The 20328-nt window shown below is 37.1% G+C and overlaps 1 long non-coding RNA gene across 8 annotated transcripts in view; it reads right to left on the reverse strand.

Moving 5' to 3' along the window:
• Positions 1-11032: 11032 nt before the first annotated feature.
• The window catches only part of LOC147837130 (uncharacterized), a 46512-nt gene continuing 37216 nt past the window's right edge, over positions 11033-20328 (reverse strand). For 3 of the 8 annotated variants that reach the window (XR_015478616.1, XR_015478628.1, XR_015478623.1), the window contains one exon: positions 11041-11748. This is a non-coding gene — a long non-coding RNA (uncharacterized LOC147837130). Of the gene's footprint in view, positions 11749-13240; positions 14402-20328 lie in introns of those variants that run through there. The other 5 variants (XR_015478627.1, XR_015478613.1, XR_015478621.1 and 2 more) reach the window with 4 other exon arrangements.

Consider the following 20328-nt stretch of genomic DNA (forward strand, 5'->3'; position numbering starts at 1 on the left):
TGTGTTTATGCTCCAGCAGAGGGCAGTGCACAACCAAGAAACATTCAATTTACAACGTCATAAAACACTCAGCGTGGAGCGTCTTGGCTTACGAAATCAAGCTGTTGCATCTCTTATATTGCGTATCAGAAATCCACTCTACAATGCATGTTTGATGCTACAGACCTCCTCCAGAATATTTTTAATAAATAAACAAATACCCATAGGTTATATGATTTTTACATCATCTAACTAAAAAAAAAAAACACACACATCTTAAAATAAAATACTTTTGCTTATTTTAGCTCATTTGCCAGTGACTTGAGATGTTTTCATTGATCACAACTGTTAGTAGGTACAATTTTAAAATACTTATAATCAGATTCCTGGTATTTTTAAGAGGATTACAAATCATTCACACGATAGAATGAGATACTATTTATCCTGAAAAATGTAGATAACTGTGGTTTAAGCTTCTGAATAGCGTGAATTTAAACTACAAATAAATAAATAAATAAATAAATAAATAAATAAATACAAAAATAAATAAATATATAAGCAAGTTAGTTAGAAAGTAGTCCAATGGTAAAGACATTTTAAATAATCCAGATTATGTTATGGACTAAACATTCATTATTACATTTTTAATTGAGTTAACTTGTTAACAAAGGTTTCGCTGGGCATCATCGTAGGATGCCCGATCAAACTACCCACCTGTTCACTGTTTATCCTCTTACTTCCTCTCCTTCACCCCACTGTTCTCTTACCATCCCCTTCATTCCCCATCAATAAAGTCTAGCTCAAAGTGTGGCGTGATTAATGCTGGTGAATTGAGTAACAGCCAATAATTCAAAAATATGAAAAGTTTTTTATATTCAACAAGTTATAGAGCTATTATATATATATATATATATATATATATATATATATATATATATATATATATATATATATATATATATATATATATATATATATATATATATATATATATATATTTAGCACATAACCTAAACATATATAGCCTACTTTTTACACAAAACATTTTATTCCTATTGTGAATGTTTCATTTTAGGTTCAATATTTGGAGTGATGATACATCTGTAATGCTTTGCATTCTCTTTAACCTTCAGAACTCAGTAGGGCCCACAGGCAACTAAAACTGCCAGAGGCTCATTTTTCATCTGCACATGTTTTCTTTTGAGGGTTAATAAATATAGATAGTTTAAAACCAAGTAGACATTAGGTGTAGCATTTGACAGCTCAGCTGGCTAACTCGTCAGGTGTTTAATGCAAGCTGTCATCCCAGGTTGTTTACTCTGCCACCTCTTTCATAAAATATTACTATAATGAAAATAACTAAAATGCAGCGAATATATATCTGGCCAAACTGACGCTCATGATGGATTATAAAAGGCTTCCACGTGTGACCAAGCTGTGTTCGTCCCTCTGGAACAAAACGCTTCTTTTTGAAGGCGACTGTCCAATTTGTGTGCGATCAAGTTGTACAGGAGCGGATGGCAGCGAGTGAAGCACCTCTGGCCCGCGTGCTGCTGCTGACAGTGTATGTCACTCTGAAGAAAGTGAGCTGAGCTCAGTGTAATTGGCGGGTGTGATCACTGCTCCACACACACTCACCGCAGCACAATGCCGCTGTCCTGACAGAGAAGGTGAGTCACCGCGCGCGGCTGCTCCATCCCTGCCAGGACTCGGCGCCACAGATTGGCCCACAGACCGACCGAGCTCGCACACTTCTGCGGCACCAGCCTGTGCCCACACCGTCACCTCGACGTGTTTTTTTGTTCCGCGCCCTCTTTGTCTTTAGTCTCTGTTGTTTGTGTGAAAATCCTCCTCTCAGCACTACGCCTCCTCTCAGGCAGGCGGGTGTCAACGGGAGGCGCTGAGACGGAGACTCTCATGCTGTTTATGGCTAGGTAATGGATAGCGTCTCCCTCCATGCGAACAAAGGCCAGAAAGCAGCTCCGTGTTCTTTGGGCTTTTGCTCTGTCTTTGTGGAGCGCGAGGGATTCATCTAGCTACTTTAATTAGGATAAAATGCGGTGTTTTTAAAGCATAAAAAAGCTGCCTGGATGTGCTAAGTTGAATCTAATTAGCAGTACACTCCAGGTAACCTTTCTGGTCTCTCGGAGGAAGTATTGTAATCGCTTGAGAAGACTTTTCCATATGTAATGGGTGTGAAATGTGCTTGTTGTATGTACAGACACACACACTTGAACATATTTTTATGGGGACTTTCCATTGAGGTAGAGATTTTTATACTGTTCAAACTTTATATTCGATCCCTCTACTCAAACACTACCCCTCACAAAAAAACAATCTGCATTGTTTACTTGTCAAAATACTTCATTCTGTCTGGTTTATGAGGTATTTTCCTTACGGGGAACAAATACATGTCCCCACAAAGTCTAGATGTACTGGTATTGCTATATTATTGGGCGTATTTAGTCTTTATAATGTAAGAATAACACACAAAAACACACACACACACACTCTGCATTGGAGAACTAACAAAGAGTTTCTTCATTATTCTCTCCCTCACACCACCCAAACAGACATACAGATGATTGTAATTTATTGGCTCTAAAATGTTAATATGGCCATAAGCCTTACTCATGAATTCTTGATAAGGGCCATGGCGGTCCTGTCACCTAAAATGTTAATGAGGTGAGATTACATTGGGGCGGGAAGGTCCCTGTCAGCAACTGAACAAATAGCACAGATGAGCTGAATTTATAAGACTTTCTGACTAGAACAAGACATGCAAAGGGCACCGGCATCTACTCAGGTTGAGCCAAAATGATGGAGAACGGAGATAATGAATTGCACCCAGAGCATTTGCACAAGGATAATGAATCATTTGTTTAATGTAATGTTGTTATTTTTCAAGTCTTTTGCTCCACCTTCATGTCTGAAATGGGTCACGACTTACATTCAATTAATCTTCTGCTGTCGGATGTAGTCTGTGAACGTCATCCCGTGCGTGTTGTGAGGTCTACGTCATCATAGCCTTGACAGTTCTCTTCTTATATGATATCCACATCTCTTGAGGGTCTTTTCAAGAATGACGTCCAGGAAATGTGTTTTGTTGATTATTCAAATGATTATATTTCAAATGTTCCAGTTCGGTGAACTTCACAAATCCATCATCAATTCATCTCCATTGTTTTAAGCCTCCCACGGGCTTTCACAGCACTCGCAGTTGTCACTCCTCCATGTCTTTAGCACTTTCTTCTCTGAAGGCATTTGTTACCTTATATGTATCCTGCTGAAATAAATAACTTTGATTTCATTAGCTATGATTCAGCTAGACTGCTTGAACGCATTGAGCTGACCTGTTCGAACATTCTTCATGTTTTCAAAAGACTTGACTCGGGTGTCAAAAACAGAATTAATGAAATCAACTTTTGTGTGGTGCTTTCAGATGTTGGATAAAGGGATAACCTTGAGCGCCAGCATGACGTGACTTTGCTCTCCTCTTTTGCTGCAATTAAGTGGAAGTCTTTGAAAGAAGCTGCAATCCTTCATACTCAAATACCACCCCGCCATCTGTCTGTTTAATCAAATATCTAAGTAAATGTGTGCAGATGAATCGAGCTTTGAGTGAGAAGCATGTGCAAGGCCTTGGAGGACTGGGATGCATTCTGGTCAGGCAGAAAAAGAGGCGTCGGGTAAGCTCAGGTGCAGCTTTAAGGCTTCGATGTACCCACTGTGAAGTTCATTTGTCTACTCGCTTAGGGTAAAAAGTAGTTTGAAATACTTGAGCAGGATTTCACCATTAATGAGATTGGTATTTAAATGAATCTCCTTTACTTTGCTCTCAATAACAATATAGTGTAAATACACAAAGTATTGACAGCAGCTCTGCAATTCAAACTCCAATCTATTAAACCCCTTGTACACATTGATCACTTTAATAAAAGCAGCTGTACAGTATTGCATATTAAAAACACTGTCAGTTTTGTATTCAAAAAGGACTACCCAATTTTATTTTTCTACTATAACGCAGTTCTTTTAAACATTTGCTCAATTGTAAAGAAGTTTGCTAGTGTGTTATAGATTGAAGTTGTTTACAAGCCACAGCACAAAAAGAAATGACTAGCTGTTTTGAACTCTAAACTATTTTCACAAAAGGTTATTTGATTCCATTTTTATGTCAGGCTCTTTACACTTAAAGGTAAAAAGAGTGTGACAATTTACACTGAGGGTTATTAAATGGTGCAAATGTACATGACATGATGATGATACTGAGTCAGAACAATAGATCCCCGTGGATCTATCCACACAAGATGTGATCAATCACAGCACAATAAAGATTTTTTGACAACCACTGTGCTATTTTTCTCTTATTGACCTATGATGAAATGGACATGCAGTTAGACTGGGGCTGCATACCAGTTCAATTTTTTATTTATTTTCACTTGCTAACGTCCCTCCATTTTGTTCACTTGGATGTATGTCATTGATTACATCACACAAATGTCCACTACTGAGATAACATCTGAATGGGTATAAATGGAATGCCCTAAACCCTTGAGCACTTGGTAAATGCACTGTTGTGAGTTTTAATCAAAACCGAGGGTTTGTCCTTGTAAACTTTCGCCATCCAAAGGATGAAGCGGAATACATGTTAAAATCGTGGCAGGAATTCCCTCGAGTGAAGAAAAAGTCCAAAGAAATGAGAGAGTGGACTAAACCCAAACTTGCAAGAGCAAAAAAGCTATGGACAACTAAACATAAAAACATAAGATATTTGTGAAAGAAAAGGAAGCATAAGCTGGAATATTACAAGGGGTTTCCACAGCCTTGCTGAAAAATCCAGATTAAACCAGCCTAGGATGGTTGGCTGGTTTTATCTGGTCGACCAGCCTGATGTTAGAGAGGTTTTGGCCATTTCCAGACTGGTTTTCAGCCATTTTTAGCCCGGTCTTAGCTGGTCAGACTGGGAGATAACCAGCCAAAACATGCTTAGTCAGGCTGGGAGCCCAGCCAAAACTATGTCTAAACCAACCAGGCTGGTCAAGTTGGTTTTAGCTGGAAGACCAGGAAGACTAGGCTGGAAATGGCTGAAAACTAGCCTGAAAATGGCCAAAACCTCTCTAAAACCAGCCAACCAGGTTTGGCTGGTTAGCAGGGAGATTATTATTATTATTATTATTATTATTATTATTATTCACAGCATAACTGCTCACAGAAAAAAGTTTCCAGCTACAAGGGGCTTTAACAAGGTGTGTTCAAAAAAGGTAGAAAATAAAGATGGCTGGACTGAAAAGGATTGAATCTGTTCGGGTCTGTCAGTAAAAAATATATAAATAAAACAGTATCTAAAAGTGGACTGAAACGCAATCTTGCTCAGGTAAGACTGGAGGCGCTATTGCACAGAAAGCTGTTTCGAAAACCAGTGTAGGCACTGAAGAAGAGAATGTAGGCGTTGAATAGATGTCAGGTGTTGTCAGCTTTGATGTGTGAGAACAGAGATCATTCTGTTAATAGTGACCACAAAAACAACACGTTTAGAAAATGGGACTCAATGGTAAGTTTCACTGTTTATTAAATGTAGTTTCAGTAAGCCAGCCTTTCTTTCTATTTCAAAATCTCAACATTTAAGATCTGGTTTCTTTAAAAATGATCATCACTGCCTGATTGAGATACAATATGAAGTGGGTCTCAAACTGAAAATGCACACTTGAGATTGTTTAAATTCATTTACCACTAATTTTACAAAATGTAAAATATTTTTTTTATCGCCATAAAAGAGAGAGTGGATTGTACAGGTTAATTTGTGTGTTTGAATTTGAATCTAAACAAACTTTTGAAAGAGGGCTATTAGATGCAGAGAAAAATATTATTGAGGAGTGAAATATCCCTTTACATCATTGGTGAAGTGGATCCCTCTAATATGAGTACAATGCTGTTGAGTATCATTATATAATTGAAAAAATCCAATTAAGACAAAAAGAGTTGTTAGACCAAAAGTGCAGTTTCAGATATAGAAATCTGAAAAGTGAATATTTCAAATGAAAGTAGGTTACAGTATGATAAAAAATTCTGTTCTAGGTCCTTCTATAAAATATTAATTTTTTGTTTTTTCTGCTGTGTTGTATTATGGATATATTGGTACTACAGTTGAAAAGAGGCCATTCCAAAGTATTCGCAAAGCGACATTTACAGTCAGGATAATGTCTGAAATCTTTTCTAAGCACTTTGTTTGCCCACATTACTATGTGGTTTCTGACAGTGGAGACAGTTATTAGGAGAGTTCGATCAATAATACATGCTAAAGACCATCTAATGCTCCATGGAGACAGACACCATTTGTACATCTTGTGGCCAGAATCCAAAGTTAGAAACAGCGAATGAAGGCAGGATGATGGGAAAGGCACTGAGGTAAAGCGTGCTTGACATGTTCCTCCCACAAGCAACAGGTTACAGCCCACGAACAACACAGAGCAGAGATGCGATGTCTTATGGAAATGAGATCGTTCCTTATTTGATTAACCTTCCAAATAGGAAGCCACGTGCCAGGCAATATTTCCGAATCTTTGATAGAATTTATTTTATCGACTAGCGGCGAACGCACAAAAACAACAAAGCCAGAAGTGAGAAGAGGTAGCAAACAAGCTTATTGCAGCCTTCCCTCAGAGAAACGCTTTCATCCTCATATTGCTGTAATGCTTCAAAAATCAATACCGGCCTGCCAAACAGGTCAAAATGCAATAAGTGTGCAATCTGTCCGGGAAATAACATTGGCAGAAGCCAGCGCCACTGTCCCGTGGGACTGCTCCTCTCGCTTGGCCAGAGAGCGCAGGGTTAATGCATTTCCCACATCACTGATCCCAGAGCAGCATAGCGCTACGTCAGGCCACGCAATCTGAAATGCCAGATAACACGAAAAAAGACAATAGTTTGATTATCTCATTACGCACTGATCGGCCCAACTGTCTGTTTCCTTTTCTCGGGCCCTTTTCCTGTCTCATTTCCAGGACTGGATGTCTCTGTGTCATGTTCTTTTTAGACCATTAGTCCACAATTAGAACAACGGCACAGAGTCGCTGCAGAGGAAGTGACTGTGCAGCGGTGTGTTCACAGCTGAGTGTGTGTCAGCAGGTCAGAGTCGCTCTCAAGGGTCACATTAAAACACACAGCAGCATCATTATCATCTCAGCGATTGGCGGTCTTCTCATTTTCTTCATTACGTTAAGGACTGTTATGTCAAAATCGCTCTGATTATCTGTGACTGGAGGGTTTTGTAGAGTTTTATTGGTTCAGTGACAGTTCTTTTCCTCTGTCAGTTTGTGTGCTCCAAACATTCTGTCCAGTCTTTAGCTCCATTCACACTGTACTTCCATTACAAAAATGTGGAGTTGTCTAAATTACTTAACCCTAACACATGATGGTGCTGAAGCTATTCATGTCTTCGGACTCACTAAATGAAGCTCTCAAAAAAATACAAGTTTGACGTTTGCTTTTTACTAGTCAGAATTTTGTATTTAGGGCTTGGCATGAGGCACAACTTTTATCAGTAGCTCTTTTTTCAAATAGCCTCAATATGCCAGTACCCTGCAAACTATTTTGTGTTTTATAGACGTTTAATAGATATCTAAACGTAGACAGCTTGGTTAAAACAAGGCTAAACCTGGGCTGTCAGTGAAAATCTAGTAGACATCTTAGAATAGCCCAAAACTAAACTAGTCGTCAAATAGACAGATTAGACAGACTTTATATAGGTAGTCAGTCATTTCTGTTTATTTGATGACTAGTCTAGTTTTGGCCTATTCTTAGACGTCTATTAGATTTTCACTGACAGCCCGAATTTAGCCTTGTTTTAGCCAAGAGGATTATGTAAAGACATCTTTTAAAAACAAAAAATGCTTTCTTGGTAGGTAACCAGTTCCTTTATGGAGGAATCTTTAAGTGTCTATGTTTTGATTCATGTAGTGTGTAGCTGTTTGTGAACATAAAATGTCCGAAAGCTTGCAAATATTTTAAGTTCACAATATATGGAGTTTTTACTTGCGTCATGATTTTGCCATTATGATGCGATCCTGGATTAATATCTATGTTGATCCTGGAACATCATTTTTGACGGAAACTGTAATCCATACCTATTCCCTACCCCTAAACCCAACCCCAACTGTAAATTATTCCCAAAATCAGAGGGGAATAATATTTGGGTAACAATCACTTAGAAGTGCATAAACCCAACCGTAAGCCTAAACTTAACCTAAATGGTAAATGTATCCCTTAATTCTGATTGGCTGATTGGAATGCTGTTTCAGGATCAACATGGATGTTAATCCAGGAACATGTCCGACTTGGTAAAATTAGGTTGGCAGAGTTATTGCTCCCAAGAGAAAAAAAAAATCTAAACTGGCTAAAAGTATTCTAAACTAGCTTCAAATTCCAGTCTAACCAGCACAAACCTACATTGATCATAATTAACCGTGGCATTATTAGGAATCTCTTAAAGGTTCCATGGAATAAAGTTCTGGAAATATGCATAGATGAAAATGAAAAGTTCTGTGCATTGTAATGTCATACCGTGAGCCTCAAGTACTATTGTTTCCTCATTCTCAATAAATCCTATGGGAGTGAAAACAGGCCGATTTGAACAAAACACTGGCTGTGACGTTCCATATATGCATGCCCAAGCAGCATTTGATTGCCCATAATATTTCCTAGTGAGATTACAACAGATTATATTTCTCCCCTTATTTTTAACAAACACAGCTTGTTATATTTGTTATGTATGTGGGGCTGTTATGTTGAAAATGAACCTGGCATTATATAGCTGTCAGGTATATCCTCCCATCACAGCTCATCAGCAGAGTGGAAAATTCAGGAAAGATGGATTATACATTTATTTAATGAATTTAACAAATAGCCATAATGTCTGTTTAACTGTTATATTAGTTTAACATGCATATTGTGAAACTTGCGATGGATGTTTGAATAAGGCAACAGACACCATGTCCATTGCTTAATATAGGGGTTAAATCATGTTTATGCATTGATAATCTAAACTGTATTTCATCCACAACACAACTCCGGAGCAGTTGGACAGGTAGCTCACTTGTTTCTAAAGTGAACCTCTTCTCCATTTCAGTTGAAATAATTGTCATTTGACAAGGCATCTACTCAGTTTGTTCAAATATTTTCTTGACAAATGAAGTATGATTATTTTTCACATACGTATGTCTGAGTACATCATGCTGTGTGAGGATTAGAAAAATGAGCCAAAAGCATTGTGAGATCAGAGCTCATTAATATTCATAACCTTTCCAAATAAGGTAAAATCAGACCCTTTTCCTTTTAGGGCCTATACCTTCGGTTCTAAATGTACTTTTTAAATAGTTTCTAGAGATTTTTCAATTGTATCTGGATGCAGCCTTTATGATACTTTCTCAGGGATACTGCAATGTCAGACACGATGCACTCAATGGAGCTAGTGACGTCACTGTGAGGAGTAGAGTTGAATGAGCCCATTAAAAAGCATTGCATGCAGCTTAGATTGCACAGTCTGTAGCCAGACCCCTCTCAGATTTTTTGCACTTCCTTCTATGATGAGATCAGAGAACAATTTAAACAATGCATCAATGTGTTCTAAGGCTTCTTAAAAACAGTAGCCCAAGTCTACTCTTATGAAAATTCAGATCTCATGAAGAAACGTAACTATTTAATGTTTTTTCAGTTTAGTGGAGAGTTCAGTCATATGAGTTCAGTCATTGGGGGATTAGCAAATCATACTAAATTGTACCAATTAGATTGTACGATTTCATTCGAATTAGCCACTAAATCAAAAAGTTACGAAATGGCGTGAGATATCATTGGAATATTGTAAATGCGGGCATTGTGCTGTTTTGCATATTGTTTTAGAAGTGAAGTGTGTTATTTTGGATGAAGGCCCTGTATTTTTGATTGATTATCAAATCATTTTCTCAACTTCGTTCACAAGACTAATTGAGTTAGCAACAAATCAGGTGTCTTTTTCATGAATGAATTATCATTCTAAAGAATCAATAAAAACAATAAGCAATGCAACAGGTCAAAAACATGGCAGGACAGACGGGGAAAATGCTTTGTAATGCTTACGGATAAACAAAACTCAGCAAACTGTGTGGGAATCTGAACAGTGTACATAGTTTGTGTGATCTGTCTTTGATCAATTCCCAGCTGTGTGTGTATGTGTAATCATCTGTGATTGACGATATGTAGTTCATAAAGTGACAGAATTGTAGTCCAGTTGATGGAGCATGTTTACCAGCGATCTGCAAGCCTGGACCGCTGGTAATCATGACAGATAAATTCACAGCCAACCATTTTTTTCGGGAATGAAAAGGTTGATTTAGAAATGGTTTGAAAAAATGAAAGGGTTTAGTAGTGACACATAAATAAAGCTGTAAAATGAAGGAAAATGTTTACGGAACATTTTGTTTACTGTTGATTTTCATAGCATAACATGTTATGCTTTGACTTTATCTAGAGCTATTTTGGCTGTGTGTTATTTCATTTCTCAGATCAAGGATATTGTTCTTTGTAATCCCATGTCTGACTGATTTCTTTATTTTATTTTAAAAGGAAATGTTTGGAGGATTATGTGATTCGTAGCCCCATCACACACTTGATGGTAAGGGTTTGCATAAGTCAGAGCTACTTTCAGTGTTTTAACAAGACAGAAGATGTGGGCTTGTTCAAGAAAGAAGATTGTGCTGCCATGCAACAAAAGCAATCAGCAACTCGCTGCTTAGGCAGAGAAAACCATTGTACAGGTTGATTAAGTGTAAAAAAAAGTGTTCCCAGGGAAACGAAGGTAAAACTATTGAAATGCTCAACTTGTGACCTTGGGTTTTTCATCTGTAAGTCAGGTGCTGAAGAATAATTTTTACATTTTTTTTTTTTCTTGTGCTGCTGCCCAGATGAAAACAGCACAAATCATGCGCATAGATGGCATTTTCTGTGTTGTCATTGTTGCAATGTAAAATGAAAGTCACGTCCTAAAATGTGGACGTTATCAATAATAAAAAGTACACTTATGCATACAAAACAGTATTGTAGGATTTTATTTTTGATGCTGGATACATTTTTTAAAACGGTACTACACAAAATAGCACAAAATAAACATACAGCCATTATAGACTGTTAGTCTACAGTGTCAGTGTACAATAAACAATGTCTTAAATATTTATTAATTTTAGGTAAAGTGTGGTTTTAACAAATGTTAATTTATTTACATTTTCACAGACATCAAAGTTGTCTTTTTAAATCATTTTGATGGATTAATGGCACCTAAATGTACAATACTAACATGACTCAGAAATGAGTTCTAACTGAAATGATAGCATTATTATTTTGTCAAATCAATGGGATATTTTAAAATGACATTTATTAAAGTAATCATATGATGCAAAGCTTTATTCTGACCCCACCATTTTGTGGAGACTGCATACTTTGTTGTGAAAGCAAAACTATATTTTGTGTGGCACAGTGGGTAGCATGTTCGCCTCACAGCAAGAAGGTCGCTGGTTTGAGCTGGCTGGGTCAGTTGGCATTACTGTGTGGAGTTTGCAAGTTCTCCCCATGTTCGCATGGGTTTACCCTGGTTTCCCCCACAAGTCCAAAGGCATGTGGTATCGGTGAATTGGGTAAGCTGAGTTGCCTATAGAGTATGTGTGTGTTTCCCAGTGATGGGTTGTGACTGGAAGGACATCCGCTGCGTGAAACATATGCTGGATAAGTTGGCGGTCCATTCCACTGTTGGCGACACAAGATTAAAAAAGGGACTTAGCTGAAAAGAAATTGAACGACAACTTATACAAATCAGTTCTGCTCAAGCTGCAAAGATCGATTAATTGACTAGATTATCCACATTTTCTGGATCAGATTCAGCTTAAAAATTACATAGTAGTAAGCAGTGTTGGGGGTATCGCATCACAGGTAGCGAGAGTTATGTAATAATATTACTTTTCTAGCGAGAAGTAAAGTAAGGCATTACTTAAAAAATAGTAATAATATTTGATAAAAAAATAGATAAATTGCTGATTTAAAACAAAACAGTCACAATAAATCATGCAGTCAATGAGAGAATGTGTTTATTAATTTGAACGCATCAAAGAAAAGGAGAAGGGGATTGTCTCAAAAGACAAAATTATTTTACTTAAGACAAATAGTACTAAAGTAGCAAACTTTAAAGCATACTTTAAACTTTCAATAATCTGTATGTACTGCATTTATAGCTCAGGTTTCATGAAGTGCTCAGATAACATTATTCTAAAATATAAAAAAAAAAAATTTAAAGTTAATAAGGTTAAGGTTATACAGTGTGTTGTTATGCAGAGCGCCGCTATTTTAAAAAGAAAGGAAAATAAGAAAAGAGATCTCAGAAAGACATCAATCCTCAGCCAGGTAATAAAAAGTAATGCAAAAACTTTAAAGTAACGTAACACATCGCTTACCATGAAAAGTAACAAAAATCGCAAGTAGTTACTTTTTTACAGAGTAACTCAATATTGTAATACATTGCTTTCAAAAGTAACTTTCCCCAACACTGGTAGTAAGGCCTTAACATTTCTGTCACATAATTGAGGGACAGTATCACAACACTCTGTGTAGCTGACCAGCCAGAGCACACCAGGCTTTTCAGAATGATGAGCTTTGTAAAAATGTTCACATTTCAAAAAAGAAGGGCTGAGAAAAAGTTATCTTTTATTTTAAACCTTAAACCAACTCAGCATTGCATTACACTGAGTACACAGTATATTGAACTGTTTAGAAATGTCATATGACCCTTTTACAGAACAGTTAAAGAATTACATGACTTTAATGAAAACTTTAAAATCTTAAAGGGCACCTATGATGAAAATCAACTTTTAGAAACTTTTGGACAGAACGGTGTGTAGGTATAGAGTGTCCACAGTCATTTTGGAGTGATATAAACCCTCTTTTTTAAATTTCCTGACATTAAAATAGGATACAAATCCCTCCCTTTTTTAGGCCCACCGCATTGTGACGTAGGAGTGTGGTTTCCCCACCCACTGAATTGATTGACAGCCATGTATTAAAATGTCTCCGTAGTAACGCCAAAACCAGTAGCGCAAAGCAACTCTGTGGGATCAGCTGCACCTCAACTGCAAGTTTAAAACTTAAAAATCAGTGAATGTTTGTAATAAAGACAGTGAAATCGCTGTAATTCATCACCACAGCCGCATAGTATCAGTACAATTATAAAAGAAGACGCTTCAATTTCGATTTGTGGACTTAAAGTAGGTTTATTTTGTATATTGTACATTAACACGTATCTTGTCACATTTGCAGAGCAAAAACAGTGCAAAGCTAAATGTTTAACTTCTACATACATGTATGCAATATTTCTAGTGTTTAGGACACAAAACACTTTTTTTTTTCATCTGCTGTAGAACAAATCCTAAGAATCAAGACAACTGTGAGCAACAGATTCAAACTTTTATTTAGCAAACTTCATCTTCAGTCTCAGCAGAAACTGTAAGCATATTCAAGAAGCAGGGCAATCAGTGCAATCAAATGCTCGTTGGCTCGTCTTCGCTACAAAACTCTGAAATGTTACAAACTCAAAGAAGCTTCACAAGTCTTTATGGCAGTGAAATCAAAAGCTCGCCTGCTTGACAACAGGCCGCAACATTTGTGGCGTGTTCAAATAACAAATGTGTAGGGGTTATATTTTCAGTGATCAGCATGTTTTTTCCCCAGCTTTTTTGTACCTTGTTGTAACTAATGTGTATGAAAAACAAAAAAACGCCACTTTTGGTATCACTTTTGGCATTTTGATTAAATAAATGAATAAATGTATTAATGTACATAAATTATTGTCATTGTACTTGTCAGGAAATGTTCTGGTTAGGGTAAGAAGAGCAGGATTATATTTTAATGCTATATTGTTAGTAAGAAAGTTACTATATTTCCACTTTAAATTGTTTAGATCTTAAAGGATCTAAATAACCATATCATTTATCGATTCAACAATAAAGGATTGGCACCCACAGACACTAAAAAAAGGGACTAATATATACAGTAACTATTTTAAAATACAGCCCCTTTAAGACAACGCCCTCACAAAACACAACTGCAAACTCTTAGCAAGTGAGTGAGATCTGAATTTCAATCTGGACTGTTTACACAACCATCCCCCAAAATGCAAATCCTATTGCTCATTAACATGCAGCATACAATAAAGGAGCATCTATTACAAAACACTGCCAGCGTCTGTTTCTCTGTTATCATTGTGGAGACTGAGGTTAACCTATGAGGGGATATTTCACCATCTTGGAGTGGGCTCTGAGCCATCAGCAAAACTCCCCGGCTTAGACTGAGATGGCATTTTCATTCGACCTTAGGGTGACATCCTCATAATGGAAAGGCATCAAAAAGCGATCTGTAAAACGGAACGGATTTCAATCTCCGATGCCTGCATTGATATGCAAAATCTGTTCATCAACTGGATATAAATCTCTGTTAGATGAATGTTGCCATTTCCACCGAATAGCCCTATTTTTAGGCCACCAAAGGATGAGACAAATATTTATGCTACTTTATATGAGGGATTTTAGTTCATTCAAAATAGAAAAAGCATGCCTTAAATCATAAAGCCTGTGCCTCAAATGATCATTTTCAAAGGTAATTGAAAAAATGGCGTCTTATCATTCATCATAACATTTGATGATTGTTCATATTCATGAAAAGTAAATATGAAAATATGACATTTAGATGCATGGGATAAAGAATGGGAATGGAATTGTAAAGACATTTTTGCATACGGAATAAACATCTTGGAATGAAATGCAGTTCCTCTGACAAATGGTCAGACCATTCATTCATTTCATTTCATTTTGTTTTCGGCTTAGTCCCTTTATTAATCAAGGGTCGCCACAGCTGAATGTACCGGCAACTTATGTTTAACACAGCGAATGCCCTTCCAGTTGCAATCTAACACTGGGAAACACCCATACACTCTTGCATTCCCACAGACACTAAGGCCAATTTATCTTAATCAATTCTATAGCGCATGTCTTTAGACTGTGGGGGAAACCGGAGCACCCGGTTTAAGCGGGTTCATGTAGAATTTAAAAATGTTTGTATTGTAACACATATGTAGAGGTGAGCAAGGATGAAAGTACTATAACATGGGACAAGGGTAACAAAGGGATTTTCTCGAAGCCCTGACTAGGCAATCACAGCACATTCAGGATGCAACCCTTCGTGGAGCAGCCAAGTTATTTGGGAAAACCACATGGTCAAACTCATAGGCAAACCCTGGGATGGCCCATGTGAGACCCTCCTGGGACTTCCCAGATATAAATATACTGTTAAAGCAAGTGGTATTGTCTTTGTTTAAAGTGTGTTACATACCATTGAGAATATTAAGCTTTTTACTAAATTAAAATAGAATCAAAATCACAGTTTCAGAAAAATCACAATTAGATTTCCCCTCCTTTTACAGCCCTATTATAAATGCATCATTTTTATTCCAAAAAAAGAGTCAAGAAAAATAATGTGTATGTGGCATAATGTACCGCTGTATTTGAGCATCAAGTTTATAAATAGAAAAACCAAAACAACCAAAACTCATTTTTATTTTAATTGAACAAATTACATCACATACAGTACCTTTGCATACGGTACAAATACAGTACCATCTTATCTATTATTGTAAAAAGGCAAAGGAGAAAATAGCATTTAGCTTAATAAGTCTATGGTTAAAGATTACTTTAACCCAGGGTTTTTTCAAAGTCTAAGACAGTGGGCCTCCCTTTTGACACAACTTATCCATTGGCGCCCCCCTCCTCCCAAACACGCACGCACAAACGCGCGCACACGCACACACACCCAACATTCTGGAGGTTTTCCTGCTACGTCATCATGCTTGGTTTCAAGGTGTCGCCGAAGTTTAGCGGGTCTCATGCTGTCATTAGCCAAAATATCTTGACAAACCACACATAAAGGTTGTGGTTCATCAGCTGGTCCTGTCCACGTAAATCCTAAACTCAAATACTGATCATCATATCGTCGTCTTTTGGGTTTAAGCCCTGAACATGAAGGCTTTGAATCGGGGGGTCTCAGAAACTGATCCATTGTATTAGCAGCATAGACTGTAAATTAGCAGGCATATACCCGTATTGGTGGGCTTGCCAAACAGAAGCAAATTCACAGCTATGGCCTTCTGGGTAAAAAAGGTTTTCTTATTTTTGAAGTATTTTTTTTTTATCTTTGTTTAATTAAAACATTAAAAATAATAATCAATACATATAATAATACAACTTAATAATTATATTTTTATTATATAATATTTTTTCCCGCGCCTCCCCTGACATGCTCTGGCGCCCCCCAGGGGAGGCGCGCCTCACACTTTGAAAACCTCTGCTTTAACCAATTACTGCCACTATGGCGGCAGCGAGGGTAGGGGTAAATAGAAAATATTAAAGTGTTATCTATCCATCTATCCATCCATCCATCCATCCATCCAATGCACAGGAAAAGCAACCGCAATGAGAAAACAGCAGTTAAGAAAGCATCTGATAATGTTAAGATTGTGATTAAGCATTTAGCCTTCAGCTTCACATTATTTACTTCAATGCAAGTACAATATAAGTTTTGTGATTCACTGGCATAATGTTGACAGATGAGGTAATTAAAATCACTTCAAGATCATTTGTATGTATTGTGAATGTCTCAGTGTGTTGCATAATGTGTAGCAGTTAGTCATAAAGAAGGGCACCAGGCACATATCACCACAGGAAAAAGATGGCCACATTTATTAATACTTTTTTTAAACACTGCATAGATTCTCTTATGGAAATATATTTAAATCTTATCAGCATTTAGTCTTATTTACTGAAGTTGGCACTGATTTATGCAACCGTAAAACTTGCATGTTAGAAACATTTCCATGCCACCATTCAGAATGCCTGTAGCAATACAGAAAACATCCTTCATTCTGAAAACGTTAAGTATTATAAACACAGTACTGTAGCTGTTGTGTTAGCAAAGATAAGCAAAAGCAGGATTTCAATTGATCTTGCGTAACCTTTTTTTTTTTTAAAAAGGATAAAAACAGGGTAGCACGGTAGCTTATTGGTTGGCACTGTCACCTCACAGCAAGAAGGTCGCTTGTTTGAGTCGCAGCTAGGTCAGTTGGCATTTCTGTGTGGAGTTTGCATGTTCTCCCCCTTGCTCATGTGGGTTGCCTCCGGGTGCTCCCCCACAGTCCAAAGATATGCGCTATAGGTGAATTGAATTAACTAAATTGGCTGTAGTGTATGAGTGAGATTAGGTGTTTCCCAGTACTGGGCTGCAGCTGGAAGGGCAATCGACGTGTAAAACATATGCTGGATAAGTTGGCGGTTCTTTCCACTGTGGTGACCCCTGATCCATAAAAGGGTTAAGTCGAAGAATAATGAATGGATAAATAAATGAATTAATGAAAGGTTTAAAACTGGTAACCATTGACTTCCATAGTATTTGTTTTTCCTATAGATGCCAATGGTTACAGGTTTCAAGCTTTCTTCAAAATTTCTTTGTTGTTGTTCAGTAAAAGAAAGAAACCCAAACAAATGTTTGAAACCAAGTGAGTACATATTGATTTTAGGGTGTACTATCCCTTTTAAAGGGGAACATAGATACTTGTATCTACTCCTACAATACAATCTTTCGACTGCAACTCTGTGACCCTATAGTCCCACAATGCATTGCATTGATGTCACATTCATCTTTATAGACTATAAAACTGGCAATGTGAAAATACATTTAAAAATAAATCCCTTTTCTTTGCAAGAACATTTAACGCTGCTGTACAATACTGAACGTTACAAGCATTTCTTTCATAATGAATACAAGACTTTCAGATAAATGTTGCACTCATTTGACTTCCTGGCAACAACGTCAAGAGACCTTCAAATATAAATCCGTCTATAGTCTTCAGACAAGTTAAAAAGTTGAGAAAGACCTTGTTTAAGTTTTGTACTATAGCTTTGGCAATAAAGAAAAGCAAATAATACATGAAAATCTGAACATTTAGTCCCTACATACAGTAGGTTGTTTTTGAAAGTGCAACATTTTAATTTGAAATAAATCCGGCGTATCAAAGCCAGCAAGCATGAAAAGGAAATGGACAGTAAAAGCAAATAAACAGCAAATCATCGAATCAGTTGTTGAGAGGCATCAATCATACCATTATTCTCTTAACCCCGCACTTCTCCTCCCCTGCTGCAATTTTCCCTGATGTTTCTCCAAGGATGAGACAACACGAGCGTCTCAGTAAGAGCAATTACAGAGAGGCGTGTCGCTGAGAGTTTTTCATTTTCCCCCATGCCTCAGATAAAATTACTTTTATTGCTGTTTTCCTTCTCCCTCTGAAACCCATAATCAAAGAATATTTCCTAAGGGTGGAAGCACTAGGCTGGGTTTTACATTTGTAAACTTCATTAAACAAATAAAATGGCTGTCTTTTATTGCCTCATATTGCCGAGATATACAAGAAACAATTAAAGGGCAGCAAATGATAGTCATTTTTAGCCAAATGGAGAAATGATTCTCAAATCATTTGAGATTTCACGTCATGAGATGACTAAGAAATTTCTGAAGAAAACGTTTTTTATACATGAAATGATCTGTAATGACATTCACAAGGATCTTTATGAGCTTCTGGGGGAGGATCACATAAATCCAGATGCGGCAGAATGATTTATTTGTGTTGAAGGTTTTCAGATTATTGCATGTTCACGTGGGAAGCAACTTCATGTTATGTATTTCTCTTTTCAGTTTCAAATGTGGCAGAAGAAAATTAATCCAAAGTTTTTTGGGTTTTTTTTGCCGTGAAGCATTTAAACACTTTCTGCTTCAAAGGGAAAATCACCTTGACTTTTAAAAAAGTTGATCTTTTTCTCATAATTACACAAAAATATATGTTTGCTGTTTGTTTAAAGGGCACCTATGTTAAAAAAATCTACTTTTCAAGCTGTTTGGACAGATCTGTGTGTTGGTATAGTGTATAGACCGTCATACTGGGGTGATATGAACACACCCAGTCCTTTTTTTTTCAATTTAATTACAAAAAAAAAGGATCGGCCAATTGGAGCTGTTTTCAAATCGATCGCACCATTACGTAGGAGTGCGATCCCCCCGCCCACCGAATTGATTGACAGCTGCACGCATTAACATGTTCCGGTAGTCACGTGTATATGTCAACATGACCAGACAGACATACGCAAAGCAACCGGGAATAAAAGGTCTGTTCTGTTCGCTAGGATCAGCAATCATCATCAAATGTGATTAAGAGTAAGTTTCACAAGTTTAAAGTGTTTTAAAACAGAGTATGTGTGTAATTAATTACAGCGTTTTACTTCAGCTTTACTTCATCAGCACAGCCGCGTGTCCGAACAATTATAAAAGAAGACGCTTCAATCCCGGTTTGTGGAAGTTAAATCAGGTTTATTTTGTACATTAGCATAACAGATATCCACACAGTACTTGAGGTTAGCCTTAACTAAGCTAAGCGCGCTCTGTCTGTCTGTCTGTCTGCCTGTGTGTGTGTGTGTGTGTGCGCGCGCGCCCGCGCACACGCGCGTTAACTTTGTAACGATATTGTGTTTGACTCATCAATGCAACTTCACAATACTGATTAGTAAAGATTAGTTCTTACTGTAGTATCTCACAAACGCTACGTGAGACCTTCTTCCTTTAGGTCTGTCTGTTGTCTGACGCAGCTGAGGGAGGAGGCATGTAGAAACAGTAGGCGGGAAAGACTCGTCTTAAAGGCGCAGTACAACTAAACCACCCCCTGCTGGAAATCAGTATGAAACAGCATCTTGTAAAAGGCATAATGAAAAATCTGATGGGTATTTTGATCTGAAACTTTATATACACATTCTAGAGACGCAAAAGACTTTTATTAAATCTGAAAAAAGGGGTAACCTAGGTGCCCTTTAAACTAGTTGTTTAAAATGAGCTGAAACAACACAATTAATAAGTGTTTTGGGGGGACAACTTTGTTTTATTGTTTTATGTTCTTAAATTTGAAAAGACTAATAAGCTATCTGCACGGTGGCTCAGTGGTTAGCAGTCACCTCACAGGTCACTGGTTTGAGCCCGGGCTGGGTCAGTTGACATTTCTGTGTGAAGTTTGCTTGTTCTCCCTGAAGAATCGAACTTGTTTAAATTAATTTATTCTTCTTTCAATTATTTCATTTTATCATAAGATCATTAGTCATTTACATAGTTATCCTTGTATCAATTTATTGACCATTAGATTATTATTATTGATTATTATTATTATTATTAATTGTTATTTACTCCTTTTATTGTTTT

Source organism: Danio rerio, chromosome 2, assembly GCF_052040795.2.
Source record: "Danio rerio strain M-AB ecotype USA chromosome 2, GRCz13ab, whole genome shotgun sequence".
Classification (NCBI taxonomy): domain Eukaryota; kingdom Metazoa; phylum Chordata; class Actinopteri; order Cypriniformes; family Danionidae; genus Danio; species Danio rerio.